General features: G+C 45.9%; 1 long non-coding RNA gene across 1 annotated transcript; it reads left to right on the forward strand.

The window, feature by feature from the left end:
- Window positions 1-8,249: 8,249 nt before the first annotated feature.
- On the forward strand, window positions 8,250-9,400 carry LOC118154776 (uncharacterized). Its single transcript, XR_004745041.3, has 2 exons — window positions 8,250-8,353; window positions 9,093-9,400. It is a non-coding gene; the product is annotated as an uncharacterized LOC118154776 (long non-coding RNA).
- Window positions 9,401-9,642: the final 242 nt, after the last annotated feature.

Here is a 9,642-nt window from a genome sequence, read left to right on the forward strand (position 1 = left end):
TTACACTTCCACTTGACAGATGAGAAAACTGAGGCGTAGAGAGGTCGGGCAAGCTGGCCAAGGTCACCCAGCCACTTAGCATTGGAGCCAGAATTCAAAGCTGGAGTTACGACTGCACAAGAGATTCTGATAGCCACATGACCCTGCCTCCCATGACGCCTGTCTGGCACTCTTCCCAAGCCACTGCCACGCTTCCCGGTGCGCACGCTGCCGCCCCAACACGAGCTGTCTCAGGGCACCTTCGGCGTGCCACAGGCTTGCTGTAGGCTCACTCAGGGAGCCGAGGGGCCAGGCCGCTTTCAGGTTTTGAGACTGCTGGCCAGTGTACTAAAGTGAAAGCTTGTGAAAACCAAATAAAATAGCAGAGGATTGCCATTGTGGGCTTTCTATTTCCTCTAAAAATGCAAACATCATCGGGAAAAGCCTACCCTTCATCCAACCTCGAAATGGATATGAGTCAATGGGGAGATCATTCCAATACCAAGTAATTACAGTGTGTCATTGTGAAGCCCACAGCAAGCTGCGGGTGCCCTTCCTCAACGCCAGGGCCATCTCGAGAGTCCAGCATCGAACCGTAGCCCTGGCCCTAACCCTCAATAGCAGGCTGTGCGATTTGAGGCATTGATGACCCTATTCCTCACTCCTCTTAGTATTCAGTCTTTGTGGTGTAACCTCGTGGCAACTCTTACCAAAGAATCACGGTCCACTTCCCATCCCTTGAATCTGTGCCAGCCTTGAGAAGCGTTTCACCAGTGGAATGCAGGGGAGGGATGAGGTGCCGCTTTCGAGCCTTAGCCTCAAGAATCCTGGCATGTTTCCATTTAATCTCTCTTGTCAGGACAGATGCTCCTTGACTTGCAATGGGGCTGCAATCCAAGAAGCCCATCAAATGTTGAAAATATCATTAGGTCGAAAATGCATGTAAGACACCTAACATTCAGAATGTCCTAGCTTAGCCTAGCCTACCTTAAAGATGCTCAGAACACTGTATTAGCCTACAGCTGGGCAAAACCATCTAACGCAAAGCCTATTTTATCATAAAGTGTTGAACATCTCATGTAATTTTTTTTTTTTTTTGAGACGGAGTTTCGCTCTTGTTACCCAGGCTGGAGTGCAATGGCGCGATCTCGGCTCACCGCAATCTCCGCCTCCTGGGTTCAGGCAATTCTCCTGCCTCAGCCTCCTGAGTAGCTGGGATTACAGGCATGCACCACCGTGCCCAGCTAATTTTTTGTATATTTAGTAGAGACGGGGTTTCACCTTGTTGACCAGGACAGTCTCGATCTCTTGACCTCGTGATCCGCCCACCTCGGCCTCCCAAAGTGCTGGGATTACAGGCATGAGCATCTCATGTAATTTATTGGATACTGTCCTGAAAGGGAAAAACAGAATGTATGGGTATTCGAAGCACAGTTTCTATTGGCTGTCTATCATTTGTGCACCATTGTAGTCAAAAAATTCTAAGTCAAACCATCCTGATATTTTCACATCAGGGACCAACTGTTAACCCTGGTGTGAAAACAGCCCAGCCTAGCCCACTGGAGCATGAGGGCCATGTGGAATGGGTACAGTCACCTCAGTCAGCCAGCCAAGGCCAGCCCAGATCAACCAAGCACCCGCTGGCTCCTGGGCACATGAGTGAACCCAGCCAAGATAGCAGAGCCAGCTAACCAACACTTAGTACAAATTATAATAATCATAACTGTGTGATACATTTTACAGTAGGTACTACGTATTGTGTGCAGTGCATGTTATAAGCTACTTCCAAACACTTATTATTGCAGAGATGTTCATGCTTGTGCGTATTCATTATGCAGACTTGCTGTGGCAGTACATTTTGATGCAGAGTTTTTGGTTTTGATATAAGAAGACAGAGTTACGAATACCATCTGCATTTCATAAGAGCTAAGCGTTGTTCAAAAGCAAGTAAATTCCAACATAACCAATCCTAAATAAGCAAGTAGACTCAGTGCTCTCCCTGCCTTACATTGTTTTTAAAAATGTGAGTTTTAGGCCAGACGCGGTGGCTCACGCCTGTAATCCCAGCACTTTGGGAGGCCGAGGCGGGGGGATCATGAGGTCAAGAGATTGAGACCATCCTCGTCAACGTGGTGAAACCCCGTCTCTACTAAAAATACAAAAATTAGCTGGGCATGGTGGTGCGTGCCTGTAATCCCAGCTACTCAGGAGGCTGAGGCAGGAGAATTGCCTGAACCCAGGAGGCGGAGGTTGCCATGAGCCGAGATCGCGCCATTGCACTCCAGCCTGGGTAACAAGAGCAAAACTCCATCTCAAAAAAAAAAAAATTGAGTTTTAAAAGCATCTTAAAGATTATTTTATATAGAGAGGAAATTACAGAAAAACTCAACTTTGTATCAAAGATCTCAGATTGGTCAGGCACGGTGGCACATGCCTATAGTCCCAGCTACTTGGAGGCTGAGGTGAGAGGCTCGTTTGAGCCCAGGAGTTCAAAGCTTCAGTAAGCTGCAATCACCACTGCACCTCAGTCTGGGCAACAAAGCCAGACCCCAACTCAAAAAAAAACCCAATATTAACTTCTCAGTATAAACCGAAGTTGAAGTCAAGTTTGGAGACTGAAACAGATTAAATCACATGGCAACCAACATTCTCTAAACCTTTTCAAATTTTAATAAATTTGCGCTGTTGGCCAGGCGCAGTGGCTCACACCTGTAATTCTGGTACTTTGGGAGGCTTAGCTGGGTACTCTCTTGAGGTCAGGAGTTTGAGATCAGCCTGGCCAACATGGCAAAACTCTGTCTCTACCAAAAATGCAAAAAGCTAGCTGGATGTGGTGGCGAGTACCTGTAATCACAGCTACTCAGGAGACTGAAGCAGAATCACTTGAATCTGGGAGGTGGAGGTTGCAGTGAGCCGAGATCGCACCACTGCACTCCAGCCTGGGCAACAGAGCAAGATTCAGTCCAAAAATAAAACCAAAACAATAAAAATAAAGTTGAGCTGTTGTAATTGAAACAAAAACCTGAAACTGAGGAATTTCTCTTTTTCCCTCAAACCATTTGTCTTTTTTTTTCTTCTTTTGAGTTTAGTAAGTTGGTACACGAGTTACTGCTTTAGAAGTCAAAAGATAATTAGACAGATTTCTAGTTTCCTTGGTGTATTTAGCAAGTACTTCCCTGTTTCTTGGTTTGAAAGAAGGGATTCAAATTTTTTCACATCACACACCAAAGCTTTCAATAATAAGCTTAATTAATTTGGATTTTCTGCTGGAGCCATTTCAAAATAAAAACAGAACCGAGGTTCCCAGTAGGATACCCTGGCACAGGAAAAGTAATCAGCTGACTTATTTTTGTGCAATGAAAGCAGAAAATTCTGAGTAAATGCCACCAAATGTTTCGTCACTAACTGGGACAGACCTATCTGATCTTTCTCTACCAGGACATCCCTGTCGAGAATCTTTCTGAAGTAGATTCACTCTGCTGGGGACAGCAACCCTCAGCGGAACTGCCTCACACACCCCGGGTGCAGTGACTGCGGTTAGCTTTGTAAGGGAGTCGGAAGAACGTTCTTTTCAGTGGATATGACTTCAAACTCGCCTTGCCACACCTGGAAAGAAATCAGTCTACAGACGGCATCATAAAATATTTTTATGTGGTCTCAAATGTGTTGTGTCAGGAAGGTCTTGGAAAGCTTTCAGGGCTTCTATTTTTAGGGCTGAATAAGAATTCAGGGATACAGGGGAGTGAGAAGCCATCACTGTTGCTCTGGGTATTTTAAGATCTCTGGGAAAGATGACTTTTAGATGAATTTAATCGTCACGTTACTGCCCCAGGGTTCCTTTACTTCCCAACCTGTCATTTTCTTGGGAAGCCGCCCTAACCACCAGCACTTTGAGTGTCAGTCCCTGCCTATGACCACTAAGCATCTGTGTGCATTTCCCCCAGAGCCAAGCTTAGACATGGCAGCTTGGTGTCACCCCTGAGCCCAGCACAGCGGCTGGTACATTAGTGGGGCCAAAAGAGAAACACCATAAAATAATAATGTAACAGGCATGGGAGGCAGGCAGGCAGGCAGGAAGTTCTCTCTCCAAACCAAAACCTCCTTAAGGGTGGCTGTTCTAGTCAGGAGGTCCAGAGACACAACAAATAGGATGGATGCATAGATAGATAGATAGATAGATAGATAGATAGATAGAGGTGGACGGATGAATAGATGATAGATATGGATGGATGAATAGATAGATAGATAGATAGATAGACAGACAGATAGATAGAGACGGGTGGACAGATGAATAGATGATAGATATGGATGGATGAATACATAGATAGATAGATATTGCTGGCTGGATGGATGGATGAATAGATAGATGATTGATAGATATAGATGGATGCATAGATAGATAGATGATAGAGATGGATAGATAGAGATGGATGGATGGATGAATAGATGATAGATGATAGATATGGATGGATGAATAGATAGATATAGATAGATATAGAGATAGATGGACAAATGGATGTATAAATAGATAGATAGATAGACAGATATGGCTGGCTGGATGGATAGACAGATATAGATAGAAATGGTTGAATGGATGGATGGATGGATGGATGGATGGCTAGATGGACAGAGAGACAGATAGAAATGGTTGAACAGATGGATGGATGGATGGCTAGACAGACAGACAGACAGATAGACAAATGGGTAGACAGAGATGGGTGGATGTATACATAGGTAAAAAGACATTACGAGGCATTAGTTCCAGCGATCATAGGGCTGAGAAGCCCCGCCACCTGCTGTCTGCCAGCCGGAGTTTCAATAGAGCTAATGTGTAATTGAGAGTTTGAAGGCTTGAGAAGCCGGTCCTCGAGCCAATGGTGCAACCCCCAGTCCAAGGCCAGGAGAAGAAGAGATGGCATGTCTCAGTTTAAGCAGTTGAGGCAGAAAGAAAGAGGCAGACGTCTCCTTCCTCCTCCTTCTGTTCTACCCAGGCTGTCACCAGGCTGGATGCAGTGCCCCGTGTTGGAGAGGACGATTCACTTTTCCGAGTCCCCCAGCGTGAATGCTGACCGCATCTGGAAACACCTCACAGCCACACCCAGAAACAAGGTTTAATCTGGACACCCCAGGGTTCAGCCAAGTCAACACACAAAATTAGCCATACGGTAGTGTCCGTGTTTTCTGTTTGCTTCCTGTTTCTCCCCACATGGCATTTCACAGACGGACTGAACTCGCAGATGCCCGAGTTCTGCTGTGAAAGGGTGTCCACACATCCCAACGAAGGGAGTTGACACAGCAGGTGCTCAGGAAGGGCTGACTGAGCCAAGAGAAAGGAGGGAGAGGAGCAGCAGCTCCCAGTTCTGGGCCTGGTGGAGTTGAAGCCAAGGCCGAGAGCACTGCCAGGCACAGCCCTGAGAAGGGAGTGCGCTGGGTGAAGGCCCAGGCCTCCACACCAAAGGTGACCACCTTTGCTATTTTCTTTCTTTTTTTTTTTTTTTTTGAGACGGAGTCTTGTTCTGTTACCAGGCTGGAGTGCAACGGTGTGATCTCGGCTCACCGCAACCTCCACCTCCTGAGTTCAAGCAATTCTTCCACCTCAGCCTCCCGAGTAGCTGAGACCACAGGCACATGCCACCACACCTGGCTAATTTTTTTTTGTTTGTTTGTTTTGTTTTTGTTTGTTTGTTTTTTAGTAGACACAGGGTTTCACTGTGTTGACCAGGATGGTCTCGATCTCTTGACCTCATGATCCACCCACCTGGGCCTCACAAAGTGCTGGGATTACAGGCGTGAGCCACCACACCCGGCCCACTTTTGCTATTTTATTATTTTATTTTAACTAATTTAATGTATTTTTTATGAAGGGATAGAGTCTCACTATGTTGCCCAAGCCAGTCTTGAACTCCTGGCCTCAAGTGATCCTCTTTCCTCAGCCTCCCAGAGTGCTGGGAGTATAAGCATGAGCCACAGTGCTCAGCCTGCTGCAGTTTCTCGTCTTTGTGGTAGAGAAGTGGTTTCTCCCAGCCCCAGATGTCTTGCTCTCCTTTCTCCAAGTGTCCAGGATGGACAGCACAAGCCTAGAGGCTTCCTCCAGGCTCGCACCTGGCTTTCCTCTCTGCAGTGTGCCATGGAAATATCAAGACTCATTCTTAATCAGAGCATCAGAAAGAGCTGGAAAAGTTGCTTTACTCTCCTTAAATTCAACACCCTTGGTATTTTGAGGTGACCTTTTTGACTTGAGGGGACACACATTTCACCATTCACATGTGTCCCCCCCCATGGGCAAGGTGCCTTCTCTTCAAGGCAGTCACCTTTCCCTCCTCATTTTGAAGAAAAGAAAACAGTGGGATGATTTTCTTAAGACATCCTATATGCTTCTATGCAAGAGGATTCTGTGACAGATGGCAAAGAACCTGAAAGACCCTCTGAGAAAACAAGGGACTCTCCTCTGACCCATAGCGGAGTGCTTGTCCTCACCGCAGCCCCCAGAGCCAGGCTCCCCTGGCCCCTCCGCTCCCACTCAGAGCAACGTAACGCAGGGCTCCTTCCACTGCCAGCTGTCACGGATGATAAAGAAGACACCTGTCCGCGTGCAGCAAACGCAGAGCAGACAGCTCGGCTCGCCCATACAGGTGCCTGTTCCATGCCCCGAACGTCTTCCACGGCGGTGCTACCTGGGGCTCATGCTCGCGTTCCGTCCTCCTCGGCCTTTTACACCATTGAGCATGAAATGTTCTGCTCTTGTAATAGTACATTCGGCAGGAGGTATAAACAAAGTCACAGACCATAAGCTACAAAAGAAAAATCAAAAATACTGCTTGAGCTGTATCGGATGCTGATGGCGGCCTGCACATTTAGAAACCCAGGAATCTCAAATGCCACCTTCTGAATCCTCACCATAAATTTCATTCCTGCTCAGGGAATCTGCTGTAATTCACATCCTATGTCAAACGGCCCAGGCAAAAGGGGAACTGTGCTTTCGTGTAAACTCTCAGCACTGACAAAAGGCTTCCTGTGAGAGCCACGCTCCCATTTTTCTTTCAGATTTATGCCGACAGTCATGTCCTACTATTAAGCGGGCTATTTTACACCTTTATAGAGTAAACAGTTGGGCTGGCAACATTTATACTTTTTCTTTCTTTTTTTTTTTTTGAGAGAGTCTTGCTCTGTCGCCCAGGCTGGAGTACAATGGCGCTATCTCGGCTCACTGCAGCCTCTATCTCCTGGGGTCAAGCGATTCTCCTGCCTCAGTCTCCCAAGTAGCTGGGATTACAGGCATCTACACCATGCCCAGCTAATTTTTGTATTTTTTAGTAGAGATGAGATTTCACCATGTTGGCCAGGCTGGTCTGGAACTCCTGACCTCAGGTGATCCACCTGCCTCAGCCTCCCGAAGTGCTAGGATTACAGGCGTGAGCCACTGTGTCCAGCCTACACATTTTTTTTCATTTCAGCTTTCAGCCTTTGTGTGAGTGATGTTCACTCAAAAATATCTATCTCTGTAGGAAGAGGGAGACAGACTACTCCGGCTTGTTTCTTGGAAAGGAATTCTGACCTTGGCAGTCAAGTCTGACCTGAGAAGGAGGGACTATTATCTGGGTTAAGAGAGGTTGTTTTGTGTCCCTCCTTCCTCCCACTATCTCTAGTCGCAGAAAAATGCTTGAAATATCTTTAAAAACATGGCATCATTTATTCTACAATTACATGTTAGTCTGGAAGTGAATATCCCTACGATAGGATACACGTCAGCTGATACTAACACATTCATAATTAGGCTTTTATGAAAAAACGTGGGATAAATGGATCTGCATGTAACCAAACGGACATCCTCGTGGACACTCTAAATCTCCTCTAAGCTATTTATAACACCAGTGTAAACGCTGCACAAATTGTTGTTACATTGTATTGCTTAGGGAATTACAATAAGACAAAGGAGTCTGTACATACTCAGTACATACGCAACCAGCTATTTTTTCCTGGAATAGTTTTGATTTGGGGTTGAATCCATGGTGGGGAACCCCCAGATACGGAGGGCTGACAGTAGATATATAAGGCTTACATGGTTTCCAAGGCACTTCCGTGGGCATTATATACTTTTTCTCTTGGGGATTTGTAGAGTTAGCAATACTCAGTTTAAATAGTCTAAATAGCTCATTTGTTTATTTCAAAATATCCCTTTTATGGCCACTTTCTGTGGTGGAGCCAGCCCCTCATTCACCACGCCTCTCTTCTTGCACTCTAATTGCTAATGAGGTTATGAGTTGTCCCCTAAGCCAGCTGCGAGGGGACACAGGTGAGAAGCACGTCTGAGAGGCTCGCCTTCTGAACATTTCGAGTAAGAGATGAGTGTTGGCCATGCGACGCAGAGCCGCACGTAAGTCTCCACAATTTTTAGTCCATTGTTCGCCCAGCATGAGACAGCTGAGTAAAATTCTCATAGCACCGTAGATAATTAGCAGTCCATGGCTTCTCCCAGAAAATCCTTTCTGTGTTCCTGGCCTTCATCCAAAAGTGTACCCTGTGGGGCTTCACCCCCACACACGCTAAATGAAAGGAAAGTGGAAGCCGGCCTCATCATCTCCCGGCTGGCCGGCCAACCCTGGTAGTTCCAACATCAAAGGGAAGTCGTGTGGAGCAGAGGGGGAGCAGGGCCATCGGCTCCGGGGGACGGTCTCATCAAACATTCCAGATTAAAACATGGGTTTCTTCAGTCACCATGGATCCAGTGGGCTGTACAGAGCATCCATCACCACTGACCAAGTGATTTGTTGTTTTTAATTAAATCCAGTCACAGTTATTTCCACTTTGCATGATCTTGAATACTGCGGTGTTTTTGGAGACGAATCTAGCTTCAGCGAAGCAATGTGCAAAGTTCCTTTTTTATTAAATTTAAATTAGTTGGAGAGCTTAAATAAATCAGCACTGAGAAGAAGGGTGAGCGAATATTATCAGCTCAATAAATCCGCCCCTGTGCGTTGAAAAAGATAAGCTTGTATAAGCTGCTGGGCCGCAAGGCAGAGTTGCAGTTACAGCTACTGGAAGTACTGGGGGGAATAACTGACAGGAAAGCATCAGATACAAAGGGAACGTTTCTTTTGTATTTTCTTTTTGAGGGTTCTGTGCTGATGCACTCCTTCTGCTTCTTGCTCTGACCTCACTGAGAGAGCGCTGAAACTCGCCGATATCATCACAGACATCATGTGGCAAAGTGACCAAGTCAAGGAAAAACTAGAAAAAGAAGATGACGAAAGAGGTCGCGAGTGGGTTTTAAACCCTGATACAGCACTACATGCTTTATTTCCGCATAACTGAAAGTTTTAAAAATGCGTTTCCCTTCCCGAAACCAGGAAGGGAAAACACAGCCAGCCTTGGTTTTAATAAATGGACACTTTAATAAATTGCATGAGCTTAAATAACATAAGCTTTCTTAGTCATGGTGAGTTAGTGCCTAACGGTTTCGTTAAGCACAACACGTTGTCAGCTTTCTTACAAACATCCTAAATTATCCTTAAAATTCTCATAATGCTGACCGGGCATGCTGGCTCACGTCTATAATCCCAATGCTTTGGAAGGCTGACACAGGGGAATTTCTTGAGGCCAGGAGTTCAAGACCGGCCTGGGAAATATAACAATACTCCATCTCTACAAAAAATAAAATAAAAC

The sequence above is a fragment of the Callithrix jacchus genome, chromosome 6 (assembly GCF_049354715.1).
Source record: "Callithrix jacchus isolate 240 chromosome 6, calJac240_pri, whole genome shotgun sequence".
Lineage (NCBI taxonomy): Eukaryota > Metazoa > Chordata > Mammalia > Primates > Cebidae > Callithrix > Callithrix jacchus.